A 16,885-nucleotide genomic window follows, 5' to 3' on the forward strand; every position below is an offset into this window, starting at 1 on the left:
GTGGATTCCATCCAAGAGGAAATGGACGGAGCAGTAAGAAAGCAGCAGTTATCTGCTAACTGGCCTTGGCCTCCTCCTTGCACAATGCTCGTCTTTCATCTCTCTTCTTAACTATTGACCTCTTTTTTCTCCAAACACATTAGCAGAGCCTTCTAAACATTATTAGAGTTTAGTATCACAGAAGCACAGGCCATCAGAGTTAGAAGAGGCCTTCAAATTCAACCATCCATAAATTGCAAATACACAGCATGCTCACTGTCACTCTTCTCTCCCACCCCCGGGGTAGACATCACCAATAGATCATAATTCTCTTTCCTGCAGAGCAGAGATACAAATCCAGGATGATTTTCCCAACAGCACTCCAAGAAGCCACTACTAACTGATCACAGTGGACTCCTAAGATGAAATCTATGTCTATTCCTTCATCTAGACCAACATTTCATAGATGGGAAAACAGGCCTAGAGAGATTGTTATGCTCAACCTCATGCTGTCAGTGGATTGTCTTGCTTTCTCTTTCCAATTGTAAATATGTGGTATTGTGTGATCTTTCTGTTGCTAAGACCTCTTCTTAATAAGACCCTATGGTTCTCATTTTCCTTTCTCCTTTCCCCCTGGACCAGCTCCCTCTTTAGTACAGACAGACCAGCCAACAACTGGAGCAGCAATAATGGTAATAAGAGCTATGTTGAGGTTTCTGTTTTTGTGGGGCTTAAGCAACAGAAATTTCTTTCTCACATTTCTAGAGACTAGAAAGTCCAGGATCAAAGTTTGGTTGCTGGTGAGGGCTCCCTTGCTGGCTTGCAGACAGCCGCCTTCTTGCTGTGTCTTCACATGGCAGAGAGAGCCTCTTGTCTTTTGGCTGACTTACTGGTAGTCTCAAGAGTTAACTTTTAATGGAATATTTATATACATTAGGGACTCTTCTTCATAGTGCCTATGTGTGAGAGGATTAAATTAGTGGAGTGCTTAGAATGCTGTCTGGCATAGAGTAAGTGTTCAGTAAAATGGTAGCTATTAGGTTAGGTTTTTAGAAGCAGAACCTCGGATGGGAATTTTTGTGCAAGGGACTTTTTTTCAAAGAATGCTCTCAAGAGAAATCTGTAAGGAGGTAGGGGAAATAGGAAGAGAACAGCAAGAAATTAAGCAAAGACGCAGTTCAGACGAAGTCTAGCCTCAGCCTGATCCTGATCCCACGGGGAGTTCAGGAACATAATTGCATTGTAGAGTGTGTCCCACTTTAAGACAAGGGAGTTGGGTTCCTGTATCCCCTACACAAGAGTACTCACCCTTCCCCATGCAGTCATGTCCAGTGGCCACCCCTGATAAGGTCATCACCTCCCTGATAGCCCCAAGCTAGTAGCTCTAGTCATCAAAGGGCTACCCTTTAGAGGTAGTTGTGCTTTCAGCAGTAACACCCCCAGCAACTAGGGGCTGGGCACACATAACCAGTAAAAGGGAACCAGAGGATCTGGGCAGATGCCAACAGTATCTCCAAAAATGATTACCAATCCCATGAGGAAGATACTATTGTTATCTGCACTTGACAGAGGAGGAAAAAAGCACAAAGAGGTTAAGTCACTTGTCCAAGGTGTACAGCTAAGAAGTCGTGGAGACAGAATTCAAAAGTCCTGGCCAAGCAACTCAAGTGTCAGTAGATGGATGAATGATGACTAAATAAAATGTGGAACAAACATACAATGGAATATTGTTCAGCCTTAAAAAGGAAGAGAATTCTGACAGAGGATACAACATGGATGAAACTTGGAGACACTGTGCTGAGTTAAATAAGCCAGTCACAAAAAGATAAATATTGTTTGATTCCACTTATATGAGATACCTATTGTATTCAATTCATAGAGACAGAGAATGGAATGGTGGTTGCCAGGAGCTGGGGGAAGGGGGAGGAAAATGTGAAGTTGTTCAATGTTTACAGAATTTCAGTTTTGCAAGATGAGGAGTTCTGAAGAGTGGTTGCACAGCAACGTGAATATACTAAACACTACTGAACTGTACACCTAAAATGGTTAAGATTGTAAATTTTATGTAATATGTATTTTACCACAATTTTTATCAATTTATTTAAATTTTTACTTTTAGATTCAGGGGATATACGTGCAAGTTTGTTGCATGGGTATATTACATGATGCTGAGGTTTGGGCTTCTAATATCCCATCACCCAAGTAGCAAACATAATACCTAATGGGTTGTTTTTCAACATTTACCCTGTCATGCCCCCTCCCCCTTTTTGGAATCCCAGTATCTACTTTTTCCATCTTTGTGTCCATGTGTACTCCAACTTACATAGCTCCAACTCATAAGTAAGAACATGCCATATTTGGTTTTATGTTTGTGTTAATTCACTTAGGATAATGTCCTCCAGCTGCATCCATATTGCTGCAAAGGACATGATTTTGTTTTCTTATGGTTACGTAGTATTCCATGGCATATATGTACCACATTTTCTTTATCTGGTCCACCTTTGATAGGCACCTGGGTTGCTTCCATGTCTTTGCTATTGTGAATAGTGCTGTGACAAACATATGAGCACAGGTATATTTTTAGTAGAATTATTTATTTTCCCTTGGGTATATACCCAGTAATGAAATTGCTGGGTTGAATGGTAATTCAATTTTTTGTTCTTTGCGAAATCTCCAAACTGCTTTCCAAAAGAACTGAACTAATTTCCACTCCCACCAATAGTGTATACACTACATTCTCTTTTCTCCACAACTTCACCAACATCTGTTATTTTTTGACTTCTTAATAGTAGCCATTCTGACTGGTGTATGGTATCTCATTGTGGTTTTGATTTGCATTTTTCTGATGATTAGTGATGTTGAGCATTTTTTTATGTTTATTGGCTGCTTGTATGTCTTCTTTTGAGAAGTGTCTGTTAATGTCCTTTGCCCATTTTTTAATTGAGTTAATTCTTTTTCTTGCTGATTTCAGTTCCTATAGATTCTGGATACTAAACCTTTGTTGGATGCATAGTTTGCAAATATTTCTCCCATTCTTTAGGTTGTTTGTTTATTGATAGCTTTTTGTTTTTTTGTTTTTGCTGTGCTCTTTAGTTTAAGTCCCATTTGTCTATTTTTAATTTTGTCACATTTGTTTTTGGGGTCTTTATCATAAGTTCTTTGTCTAAGCCAATGTCTAGAAGGGCATTTTCTAGGTTTTCTTCTAGGATTTTTATAGTTTGAGGTCTTACATTAAGTTTTTAATCCATCTTGAGTTTTGTATATGATGAGCAATAAGGATCCAGTTTCATTCTTCTGCATATGGTTAGCCAGTTTTCCCAACACCATTTATTAAATAGGGTACTTTTTCCTCTTTTCCTCATTGTTTGTTCTTGTTGACTTCGTCAAATATCAGTTGGTTGTAAATGTGCAACTTTATTTCAGAGGTATCCATTCTGTTCCAGACAATGCCTATTTTTTACCAGCACAATGCTGTTTTGGTTACTGTAGCCTTGTAGTATAGTTTGAAGTCAGGTAATGTAATGTCTCCAGCTTTATTCTTTTTGCTTAGGATTGTCTTGGCTACTTGGTTTTTTTTTTTTTTTAGTTCCAAATGAATTCTAGAAGATTTTTTCTGTGAAAAATGATGTTGGCAATTTGATAGGAATAGCATTGAATCTGTAGATTGCTTTGGGCAATGTGTACATCTTAATGATATTAATTCTTTCAATCCATGAGCATGGAATGTTTTTCCATCTGTTTGTTCCATCTATGATTTCTTTCAGCAGTGTTTTATAGTTCTCTTCATAGAGATCTTTCACCTCCTTGGTTAGATGTATTCTTAAGTTTTTATTTTTTGTGTGGCTGTTGCTAAGTGGGATTGCACTCTTGATTTGGTTCTCAGCTTGAACAATATTGGTGTACAGAAATTATACTGGTTTTTGTACACTGATTTTGTATCGTGAGACTTTGCTAAAGTTGTTTATCAGGTCTAGAAGTCTTTTGGCAGAATCTTTAGTGTTCTCTAGGTATAGAATCAAATCACCAGACTTCCTCTTTTCCTATTTGGATGCCTTTTATTTCTTTCTCTTGACTGGTTGCTCTGGCTAAGACTTCCATGACTATGTTGAATAGGAGTGGTGAGAGTGGACATACTTCACTTGTTCCAGTTCTTAAGAAGAATGCTTCCAGCTTTTACCCATTCAGTATGATGTTGGCCATGACTTTGTCACAGATGGCTCCATAATTCCCATCTGCTAGCAGACCTCTGAGTAGACAGCTCCAAACCAGGAGTCAGGAAGCTCAGGTTCTAGTCCCAGCACCACCAACAACTGGCTACATGGTTGGGCAAGGCTTTTGTCATCTAACTTCTCTAGGCCTCAATTTACCCATCTATACAATGGAGAAGAATATTCCAACCAGGCAGCCAACAGGAGTCCAGAAGAGTAAGGCCCTTGACCCAGGGAAGGAGCAGGCCTAGAAAGCACTGTTCCCAGGAATCCTGTTTTAATCCTGTGCAGATCACCTCCTTACTCTCTATTGGGAGAGAAACAGCAAGCGGTCAAGCACCGTGCTGATTATAAAACTAAAAGACCCCGTCACGAATTAGTTTCCACTCAAGTCATGACCCTGGACTGGGGGCCCTGGGGCTCAGGCCAATGATGCCTGACTGAGGGGTGAAAATAACTGGATGGGGAGCTCCTCAAGGCCGTCTGAGGATTTTCACTTCTAGCGCAGCAACTCAGTGCATCCTGGAGGCAGATTTGCCGAAGCAGGAAAGGACCTACATTTGTTGGCTCCTACTCTGGGACCAGCTTCAGCTTGTGGTGGGAAATGGAAGCCCGCAGGATACATTTCTTTCCTGGGAAAACTAAGTCCATTTCTGTCTCATTCAGCCAATTTCTCGTACTTTCTGGGATGGCCTGGAAAACTCTTCTCTGGGGTTTGAGGGACAATTTAGGAGAGATTTCAATGATCCTGGCTGGTCCAGTGCTAAGATAAAAATGCACAAAACAGTTCAAGAACATACAACAGGACTTTGGGGAGTGCAGATAACATCTATGCAGCAAAGGCCAAGTGCTTTACCCACATCATCCTCATTCATCCTGACATAATCCTGCAGAAAAAAACATGATTACCCTTATTGTATACAGAGGGGAAAGAGAGGCTTCAAGAAGTCCAGCAACTTGCCCCAAATTGCTCAGCCAGTGAACAGCAGGGCTGAGAGTTGAATTGAGATCTGTCCTTCCCCAAAGCCTGTGTTCATGACCTGGGGACTCTCTACATTGGGGAGGCAGAGTGTGGGGGTGACCTGGAGGCCCTAATATCAGGAGCCTCCAGTTCCACGGAGGAGACGTTGGGTCCCCAGAGGATGTGTCTGGAGGCCAGCAAGTGCTCCTGGGCCCCCATCAGGAGGCATGACAGCCATGGAGGAGCTGAGAGGGATGTGGCAGGCCACAAGCTTGAAAGTATAGTCAGCAGGGGCCTGGATGAGGGGTTTCAAAGACACTGAGCCTGACAGACCAGCCTTCAGCCTCTCCCACGCCTGGCTCTGCTGCCTGCCTGCTGGATGGGAAAAGAGGGAGGCACTGACAGCCACCCACCTCTCCCCACCCGGATTATCTGCTGGCTGGAGTTGGAGGCTAGGAGCAACTTAATGTTTACTGGGAACCCAAACTGTCCTCTGAGAAACTACCCAATGCCATCACCCTGGCCCTGACATCTTCTTCCCACTCACCAGCAGCCAAGTCAGCCAGCACTTCTTGAGCTCCTAGAAATTCCAAGTGTTCATGCATACACACACGCGCGCACACACACACACAAGTGTTCACATGCACGCACATGCACACACTTCATCCTCAACACCCCCTTCAGGGTGTCAGCCCCTGCCTTGCTGTGGGCAAGGGGGCATTGATTGCTTCACCTACCCACCATCCCCTTCTCCTTTGGGGAACAGCACCCTGCTCTTCCTTATGATGGGTCCATGGCGGGGTGAGGCCAAAGGCCCTCCCCACCACAGGAGTGGGCATGTGATCCACGTCTAGCCAGACAGCCTATTTTATCTCCCTGGCCACAGTGATTGGCACGGATGAAGGCCTAGGAGAATGGATAGCTGAGATAGAGAGGTTGAGGGACCTGCCCCGGGTGACACAGGAGTGACAGAGCTGAAATCAGAATGACGTCTGCCACAGACTCCAAAGCACGTTTCTCCACTTTCCCACCAGACTGTCATCTTCACCATCAGAAGCTGGTCAAGGTGACAGACAACTTCAGAAGCTGGTCAAGGTGACAGACAACTTCAGTGCCTTATGTATTTCTGCTGGTCTACTTACGGCCAAATGGACACCCCAAAAGAGTTTTCACTTGGATGACAGATCTCTAACAGGCACTGGCTACCAATGGAATCTACATCTAGGCAGAGGCCATAGGCAGCTATGGCTCAGTTCTTCATTGGGATAGCTGGGACATTTCCTGGGCACCTGTAACCATGTCCCTCTGTCTCCCTTTTCCAGTCACACCTCCAGTTTACAAAGCCCCATGCTGCCCACAGCCCCCCATAGCACCCCTGGCCTCACAAGGACTCCCAGAGCTATGCTCACCCTGATGTAGCCAGAGGCAGCTCCTTGTCTAGGAGCTAGGTGGAGAGGTGAGGCGTGGCATGTAAGGGCTGGAAGGGACACTGGAGAATGACTAACTGATTAGCCAGTTTTGTTTTTTGTTGTTGTTGTTGTTGTTGTTTTGAGATGGAGTCTTGCTCTGTCACCAGGCTGGAGTACAATGGCATGATCTCGGCTCACTGCAACCTCTGCCTCCCGGGTTCAAGCGATTCTCCTGCCTCAGCCTCCCAAGTAGCTGGGACCACAGGTGCGCGCTGCCACACCCAGCTAATTTTTGTATTTTCAGTAGAGAAGGGGTTTCACCATGTTGGCCAAGATGGTCTCAATCTCTTGACCTCGTGGTCCACCCACCTTGGCCTCCCAAAGTGCTGGGATTACAGGCGTGAGCCACTGCGCCCAGCCGACCTAGCCATTTTATACACAGACAGCAGAGACCCGAGGTAGACTTGTCCGAGGTCATATAGTGTTTTAGTCTGGACTCTTTTATTGCAAAATGACAGAAACTCAACTCAAACTAAGTGAAACAAACAACAACAGAAATAACTGGCTGACATAGCTGAGATGCCCAGGAGAACATTGTCAGGCTCCGCTGGATCCAGGGGTTCACATGAGTCATCTGCTCTGATCTCTCTCTGCCTCTCAGCTCTGCTCTTCTCTGTGCTGACTGTACTCTCAGGCCAGGTTCTCTCAACCTGGCAGCCTCCAGCAGCTGCAGGCTCAATCCCCCTAGCTCAGCAGCCTTCGCAGAAAGAGCACAGCTTGTTGCCGATAACCGCATCCACAGTCCTAGGGTGGACACTAATCGAATTGACTTAAGTTGTGTGTCCTTTTTGGCCAATCTCTTTAGCCAAAGAGGATGGGGTGTGCTGGTTGTTCAGGCCTGGGTCACATGCCCACTCCTGGGACCAGGGAAGGGGGATTAGTTCCATCCACCCCATGTGGACTGTGAGTCGGGGAGGGAGGCCTGCTGAAGGGATGCCAGGGTGCTGCCCCTTAGGAAGGAGATGCAGACCACGAGCAGGCAAAGCAACCAACATCCACTCCACCAAGCAAGTCTGAACACAGCAGGGCTAGAACCAGGTACCTGACTCTCAAACCCTAGACCCAGGGTTCTCAACGTTGGCTGTGTGCTGGAATCGCCTATAGGGCTTTAAAAAGTGAAAGTACTAGTTGGGCATGTTGGCTCACACCTGTAACCCCAACACTTTGAGAGGCCGAGGTGAGAGAATCGCCTGACGCCAGGAGTTCAAGACCAGCTTGGGCAACATAGCAAGGCCCCTATCTCTACAAAAAATGTAAAAAATTAAGCCAAGAGTGGATCACTTGAGCTGAGAAGGTCAAGGCTGCAGTGAGCTATGATTGTGCCACTGCACTCACCTTGGGCAACAGGGCAAGACTCTGTCTCTTAAAAAAAAAAAAAAAAAAGCAAAAGTACTAATGTCTATGTTCCAGCATAGAGACTCCAATTTAATAAGGCTTCGGTGCAGTCTGGGCATCAAGACTTCTTAAATTTCCCAGGAGATTGTAATATGCACCATGTCTGAGAAACTCTGCCCTGTATCACCTGCCACTACTCAGAGAAGGGAGGTGAGTGGAGAGGAAGGGAGGGGATGAGGAGAAAAGGGGAGGGGAGGGAAGCGTTGAGGGAGGGAGCGGAGGTGCACTAAAGGAGCTTTTTCCACCTTTGCTGAATGTGTCCTTTGCTCCCGCATTGAGCCCAGTCTGTGCCAACAAAGCCCCTTTAGGCACAAATGTCATACTTCCACGGCCCTAAGATCCCTGTTCCCCTCTCCCATACAACCCCTAGGCCTCAATCTCCCTTCCTTCTCTCTCAGGAACCTCTAGCCACATCTTTATAAACAAAGTATTAGCTTCTTGAAGCTGCTTAAGGTATCACCCCAAACTGGGTGACATAATACAAACTCATTCTCTCACAGCTCTGGAGGCCAGAGCCTGAAATCAACATCCCTTGGCCAAATTCGAGGTGGCAGCAGGGCCACACTCCCTCCAGAGGCTGCAGAAGGGGAACGGATTCCCTGCCCCTTGCAAGTTCAGGGAGTGGTCAGCGTTTCCCGGCTTACGGCTGTGTCACTCCAATCTCTGCCTCCATGTCACAGCACCTTTCTCTCTGTGTGTGTGAAATCCCCTCTGCCTCCCTCCTACGAGGACACTCGTGATAGCATTTAGGGCTCACCCAGATAGTCCAGGGTAGTCCCCCTATCTTGGGATCCTTAACTTAATCACATCCACTAAGACCCTTTTTCCAAATAAGGTCACATTTGCAGATTCCAGGGATTACAACTTGACATCCTTGGGGACACCGTTTAGGGTGTGTGGCTCCATTTTCCACCTGTGGAAGCTGAGGCCTAGAAGATTTGCAGACTCTGCCCAATGTGACAGCCAATGTCATCCTCTCCACCCAGCCTCCTTGGGGAAGAAGAGGCTGAAAAAGCATCAGAGAAAAGAGATTTTCACTACAAGAAAAGAGGAGACCACATGGGACACACTGTCCTTTGAGCAATGTCCCAGACAAGCAAGCTGCTAAGAGGCTGAGCTGCCAGCAGTGACCCTAGCCTGGCTGGCAAACAGCTGGCACCAGAATCATGCCCTGGAGCCCAAGGGTGGCTGATGGCAACCTGCCATAGAAACTCTATTTATAGCACGTCTTGTCCCAGGTGCTCCTGGAGCTGGCCCAGATTAACCCTGCAGAGCCCAGAGAGGAGAGCAGAGATCAGAGGAAGAGCGCCTCTGCAGATGGAGAAACTGAGGCAGGAAAACCTCCACGACATCTCCAGAGTTGAAGGGTGCAGGACGCTGAGAAGTGGGTGGGGACTTTTTCTTGGTTCCAGTCCCAGCTATGCAGACGGCTGGCTGTGTGGTCTTGGGTAAGTCACTGCACCTGTGACTCAGTTTCCCAAATGTAAAATGGAGCTCCTGCTGTCACCTGGAAAGGCTATTGTGAAAACAGATGGCAGGTGAGCATGCTCCTGGCTCAGGGTATGTGAGTGTGGATTTGGGGGGTTGGAGGGTTGCTGAAGCCAACTGGGCTTGTGGGAGGACATCAGGACAGACACCTTTGGAAGGCAGGGGCTGGGCAATCAGGAAGCTTTAAATGGCAGCCAACCTTGACTCCCTGGCCTGGAGGCTGTCAGGGAACATTAGTTGACCTCCCTTTTCCTGCTCCCCAGCAGAGACCACTCAAGAGCAGAGGGGTTGTGATGGGCGGCCAGGGGGCACCCTCACAGAGCCAGCAGGCAGATTCAGCAGACAGCAGGGGTGTCTCCCCAAACCTGCTTGTGCTACACACCAGGTGGGTCCTCTTGAATTTCTTTGCCCCATAGTGCTGTTGTGGGCTGATTTTATTGCAGACCTGCTGGTGCACTGTGGGCACCCAAAGAGTCTAATAGTGACACCTTTGGAAACCCCACAACGTTTGTATATGAGTGCAACCTGCCTCCCTTGTCTGCCTGGGAGGTCCTGAGGTCTGAGGTGTGTCCCCTCCCTATCAGATTGAGGGTCCCCAGAGAATAGATCCTTCCCCACTCACTGATTTGCTCACTCAGCATTCATTGAAAACTTACTGTATGCCTGGCACTGCACCAAGCACTGGGCAGAACCAAAGATGGAAACAAAATGGGTCTCTCCTTTGAGGGCATCCAGGCCGGCCATCCCTGAGGCTAATAATAGTAACAACAACAGCAGCAGCGGCAGCAGCAGCAGGAGCAATAAATAGCCCTGCGATTGCACCTCCTTTCCGTTCTGCTGGGTGCCATGAGAGCTCTTCACATCTGAGCGGAGCACTGTTACACTCCTCAATTTATAGATATGGAAACAAGTGCATATTGAGGTCAATGATTTGCCCACCCCTCAGCTTGTAAGTGGCAGACCTGAGATTTGGACCCAGAGCTGATGCTCCAGGGAGCGAGTGTGTGCCCTGCCGTGGAACTGCAAGTGTGACATGTGGGTGCACGTGGGCAGGGGGTGAGAGACGGGGCAAGGCTGGAGGAACCCAATCCCAGAGGGAGGGCTTTGCCAAGCTGCGATCTCCAACTTCGAGTCCAACAGGTGATGAGGAGAGATGGAAGGGATGGGAGCAAGGCAGAGGTGTGGTCAGATTTAGAGAGACCACTCCGACAGCATCAAGGAGGATGGGTGAGGACACGTTCATGGGGTCCTAGTGCACCAAGGGACAGGGCTGAGCAGAGCCACAGAGATGGTTGGGAGAAGCAGACGGATACTGGAGATGCTCAAAGGACAGGCAGGCAACCTCAGAACGAGTTCTCCACCCACTCCCTTGCTTCTGCTGGGAGAGACAGACACTACTGGGTGGGGGCCAGTCCTCCGACTTCTGCTTTCGAGTGTTCCAGAGGATGCAGCCCTCACGACCAGGCGCTGGAGCCCCTCCCTCATCCACATGCCCACCTCCAATGCACGATTCATCTCCCTGACCTACATTCCCTGCTTGCTCATCCTCGCAGACAAAGCCCAGGCAGGCAGTGCTGAGCTCCCCTCTGGTCCAGGGGCTTGGGGAATGGGGAGACTGGAAACAGATGTGTGAGGTGGGGGGAGGAGGAGAACAAAAGTGGGAAGGATGGAGAAGGGAAGAAAAGGCAGGAGAGAGGGGAGGGCACAGGGGAAGGTCCATCAGCCTCTGTCGAAGAGCAGCTGGCTCTGTAGAGATTTCTGGTGCAGGGAAACTGACCTGGCTCTGGGGGACTTGATGCCACCCCCAACTCCACCACAGCCGCTGCATGACCTTGAACAAGTCACTCCAACCAAGCCGCAGTTTCCTCATCGCGAAAATGGCAATAGGGCTGGAGCCAGCCTGATTCCAAGACCATGATGTCCCTCCATGGCCCCAGGTGTCCTCACCTTTTTCCCAAGACCTGGCTCGCCAAAGAGGAACTGCCTCTTGAGGTGCAGTGAGAACAAATCTCACCTCTCCCAGCACCCAGCAGGCAGGAACAGGCACGCACTGCTATCAAGATTAATGGATGAAAAGAAGGCATTAATTAATGCAAATGGCTCCCAGCTTAACAGGACCCTCATCTTCCAGGTAAGGGAGCCCGGCCCACTTCTTTCTGCCCAGAAGGCTCTGAGAAGCCCAGCTCCTCCTAAGAAGCAGTGTTCCTCTGCCACGTGCCCCTCCTGAAGAGCTCAAAGTATCCATCCCATCCTCAGTACGCCACAGTCTTGGGAGTCAGAGAGAAGAAAGGGCATCAAATTCCAGCCCGGGACATGGTGCTCCGCGTTGGGCGGGAACTGCCTCCTCGAATCTTTTCAGAGATGCTCTGAAGATGATGTGTATCAGCCATATTCAAGTCTCTCTCCTCTCAGAACTCGTTCCTACCAAACACTTGCTGGTCCCAGACACACTGGGCTGACCTTGGCACACACTGTTCCCTCTGCTTGGAATGCCCTCTCCCCCGCCCCTTCTGTCTCAGGGGTGACCATCCACCCCCTGGCCACAACTCAATGTCACCTTCTCCCTGAGCATTTCCTGATCTCGTTATGTGGAACTGACCTCACTGTGCTTTGCAGCCCACAGCCCCCACAACAACCCCTCCAAGACGTTGACAGTGGTGATGGCATAATGTCACCTGTGCCATCGTCCTCATTAGAACCCATAACCTAGTGTGCTTCAGGTTCCTCATCTGTGAAATGGGGCTATGGACAGTACCTGTCTCATTGCATTGTTTTGAGGGTTAAATCACTTACTATATGATATGGTTTAGCTATGTCCCCACCGAAATCTCAACTTGAATGGTATCTCCCAGAATTCCCATGTGTTGTGGGAGGGACGAGGGACCCAGGGAGAAGTAATTGAATCATGGGGGCCAGTCTTTCCCATGCTATTCTCATGAGAGTGAAAAAGTCTCATAAGATCTGATGGGGTTTATCAGGGGTTTCCGCTTTTGCTTCTTCCTCATTTTCTCTTGCTGCTGCCATGTAAGAAGTGCCTTTCATCTCCCACCATGATTCTAAGGCTTCCCAGCCATATGGAACTGTAAGTTCAATTAAACCTTTTTCTCTTCCCCAGTCTATGGTATGTCTTTTTTTTTTTTTTTTTCAGACAGAGTTTTACTCTGTCGCCCAGGTTGAAATGCAATGGCACCATTTCAGCTCACTGAAACCTCTGCCTCCCAGGTTCAAGTGATTCTCTTGCCTCAGCGACCCAAGTAGCTGAGATTACAGGCATGCGCCACCATACCCAGCTAATTTTTGTATTTTTAGTAGAGGTGGGGTTTCTCCATGTCGGCCAGGCTGGTCTCGAACTCCTGACCTCAGGTGATCCGCCTACCTCGGCCTCCCAAAGTGCTGAGATTACGGGCATGAGCCACCGCACCTGGCCTCAAGTATGTCTTTATCAGCAGCGTGAAAACAGACTAATACACTATACAAACAGAGTACACAAAGTGCTCGACATATTTAGCTAGCTATTATTATTACTACTACTACTACTATTATTATCTTGGAAGCTCCAACGTGGTTCTTAGCACAGAGGAGGTACTTATTATAAATGGCTAATGAATAAAGAGATGAATCAAGATCCCCACTTTACAGTTGGGGAACGCGAGGCTCAGCAGCGGAAGGAGAGGTGGGAGGTTGCATCCGTGGTCACTCAGCCAGCCTCCAGCAGAGAAAGATCTGACGCCACAGCCCAGGCTATTCCTGCAGTTCCTCAAGGCCCTGCTCACTGAGGCCAAGTCAACAGAAGGACCTTTTCCAAGGTCATGCACTGGTCAGCCAACTGTAGAACCAAGATCAGAGAGCGGGCCCCTGGCTACTGGGCAGATAGCAGCCTGCGGCCAAGCACAAGTGGCTTTCTGGAGGTGATTTTATCGACCCCTGCTTCTCCCCGTGACCAGGCCTGGCCATTCCCCAACTGCCAGGAGCAGCGACAGGTGATGGAGCAGGAGATGATAAACATTATCCCCTGACTTCCGTGAACTCCCATCCAATTTGCCATTCCCGGGCTTATGCCAAGAGTGTTTGTGTTAATAAACCAAATGGGCTTTTCAGAGTCCACCCAGAGTGACTGATGGCAGAGGCAGCATGCAATCCTGGCGGCTCCTTGGCCTCTTTCCTACTGAGCCAGGCGCCAGCTGCAGGGGGGAGGGGGCACAGGAGAGCACAGACTTCGGCTTCAAGTCACTTCAAGTCGCAGACTTCCAGAGTCGCCTGGGCCCAGGGACACTCTCCCAACACCCCCAATGTGCAGGTGAGGAAACTGAGGCAGGGGTAGAACAGGCAGGGGCATTGCTGGGACTAGAACCCGGGATTTCCAGGTCCCAGGTGTGTGTGGGTCAGGTCTGGGGTCTGGGGTGGGTGGTGGTGTTCTGATAAGCCGAAGACTACTGAGTGGAGAAATGAAGCAGGAGCGGTCGGAGCGAGGAATGGAAACCTGGAGATCAGATATTTGTCAGGGGAGGGTGTTGGGAGGGGGTTGGGAGGGAGACACACCCCAAACCCAGCCCCAGAAGAAGAACTATTAAGCCTGCTTTAGGAGAGATTTAATTGTTCTTCAAAAATGATCTTTCTGAGAGCAATCTGACCCCCTGCAGGGACGGACTGTCCACCCAAGGGTCCCTCCTCCCCTCTCCCAGCCCCCTGCTCTCTCTCAGAGCCCATACCCCATTCCCTGAGCCTGGGGGCTCTTTTCTGGAATTTGTCCCTCATCTCCAGAGTCTACTGACATGGGCTCCAGTGCCAGCCCAGGGGATATCCCTGCCCACGTCCTGACATCCCCCAGCCACACTGGCCACACCTTCTTCATGGCCCTGTTCCTGCCCCACATGGGGTCCTGCCCAGGCTTCCTCTGAGCACGTGCCAGTCCACAGTGAGCCATGCACAGTGTGGGTGAAGGTGTGGGAGGCTAGAGAATCAAGATCCTCTCCAAGTCCTATTTCTAACATCAGAGGGTCAAAAGGCAGTGACTCTGAGCTACCCTGTCCAGCCCCTCTGGAGGAGGTGACTGGAGGAGGCCCAGCCTGGATAATCCACAGGCCTGGGGTCACCTACGGAGAGGCTGGCAGGGACACTCGGGTAAGAACTGGGAAGCCCTGCGAGGCCTGTGTCCCTCCCAGCTGGGAAGGTTGGACTCATGAACTTTCAGGTCACACAACCCTCTGAGTGACCCCAAGTGGCTGCTGTTACATCCTCCAGGTGAGCCTCACCCTGGGGAAGCTTTGACCCCAGGAGTCCCCCAGTGGAGCCCTGTTGGTTGCAGGGTGGAAAGGAGGGATCAGAGAAGGCCCACCCCACCGACCCCCTGCTCGCCCACCCCGACTCCTGCTTCAGTCGGGTCCAGTCTGCTTTTATCTGCTTTCTATAAAGCATTTCTGGGTGAGATTTTGTTTGAACAAAGCTTCCCTTCACTACAAACATTTTGCAAACCTCTGATCCAGCCCAGCCCCTCATGTTAGACAGTGGAGGTCTGCAGTCAGGCAGCCTTGGGCTAAATCCTATTTATAACACTCCCTAGCTGGGGGTCTCTTTCCCAGTCTAAGCCTCAGTCTCTCTGTACAATGGAGAACTTCCCAGGCTTGCTCTACAAATGTAATTTTAGGAAACCTGGTGCATAGTAGGTTTTCAGTGACAGTAAGAAAATTCCTTTTCTTTACAAATGAGGAGCCCAAGGATGTACGAGGATGTCACTCATCTGCTGGTCACCCGAGGGTCAGTGGCAGTGCCCCTGGACTGGACACCGGCAAGCTAGCTCCCCACTGCATGCGCTGCCTACCCCACTCCATCTCCAGGCCCCTCCAGGGGCTGCAGCCTGCCCAGCCCTGCTGTGTGTGCAGGCCTCGGCCCCTCAGAGAGCCTCACGGTGCTGACGAAGTGTGAGCACTAACCAGGCCCGACAGGCTTTCAAGAACAGAATGGGGCGGGAGGAGGATGGCAGGCAGGAGATGGCCAATAAGCCCACACATTGTTCATAGAGCCCATCTCGGCTGTTACTGCTGCTATTTAGCATTTAGATAACGCTCTATATTTCCACAGGGTTGGCTGCCTGAGCTTTTAGTAACCAGCCAGGGGGTTCAGATGCTGGTTCCAAGCAAAGAGGAAAAATTGGGTGGAAGCTGCCTGTCTGTCTGCTGAACCTCACCCCATCTATCCATCCACTTATTCACCCATCCATCCACCCACCAATCCACCCATCCACCCATCTCTCCATCCTTCCATCCCACCACTCAACACATAATAGCAAAGCCCCTAGAATATTCAATTTCTTGCACTGAGGACATGGTGGTTAGACCCGACCCCTGCCCTCAAGGTGAGTACAGTCTAGAGAGGAAACTTACATATTTACAGTCAGTGTGATAAGCCTAAGTCTAAGAAGCATAGGTGGCTGAGGGACACAAGCATGAGACACCCACGTGATCTGGACAGGGAGGAGAGTGGGTGATAGCTGAGCAAAGGCTGAAGGATAATGAAGAGTTGGCAGTAAGTAAAGTGGAAAGACAGAGCATCCCAGGCACAGAGAATAGCTTGTGCCAAGGCCTGGAGAGAGCTGGGCATTTTGGGGGAATGACTAGGAGCTCAGGAGAGCTGTACCCTCAAGTGTGATGGGAGGAGGTAAGAGGTGAGATGCAAAGGAGGTGACCAGGGGTCTCCACCTGAAGGGCTTCCTGGACCTTGGCAAATAGTTGGACTTCATCCTGAAGGCCAGAGGCAGATTTTATGTGATTTTAAAAGACTCATCGCCACCTACAGCAACATCTCCCCTGCCACACCCCCTCGGTAGGGATCAACTGCTTCTCACCTCCCAGCCTGAAGTAGCCTGGGCTCCCTTTCCTTGGTACTAAGCCCTGAAAGCTTGGCTCAGGGCTGCAGGGTTTGCTGTGTCCAGGAAGATTTCCCTCTCCCCCTCCATTAACACACATTGTACCCATGCCTGAGGCCACACCATCAGCACCGTGGAGTAGTCACCGGGCAAAGCTATCACCAAGAGGTGACTACATTCAACTCTCCCCTGAGGTTGCTAAAACAGACATGAAGGGCAGTTTCTCCAGCAGTAAGAATGGACTGCATTGCAATACCCAGACCCTCTCACTACCTGCAGGGCCTCTGCACACTCTCCTTCCACCTGCCCATTACTAACAGGAGTAGTGCCCATGAAATTTGTTGAAGGCACAGTAATGAATGACCTGCATTTGACAGACATCCACTGAGTATCGGGCTATGGGCCTAATCCATGACCAAGGTTAAGGGGCAGTCTGACCAGGGTTAGGGTCAGCCATAAGAGATGACATCTATTAGAATAGAGGCTACCTGAGGACCAAGATATTGTCTGTCTAGGTCCCCAC

Source organism: Gorilla gorilla, chromosome 1 (genome assembly GCF_029281585.2).
Source record: "Gorilla gorilla gorilla isolate KB3781 chromosome 1, NHGRI_mGorGor1-v2.1_pri, whole genome shotgun sequence".
Taxonomy (NCBI): domain Eukaryota; kingdom Metazoa; phylum Chordata; class Mammalia; order Primates; family Hominidae; genus Gorilla; species Gorilla gorilla.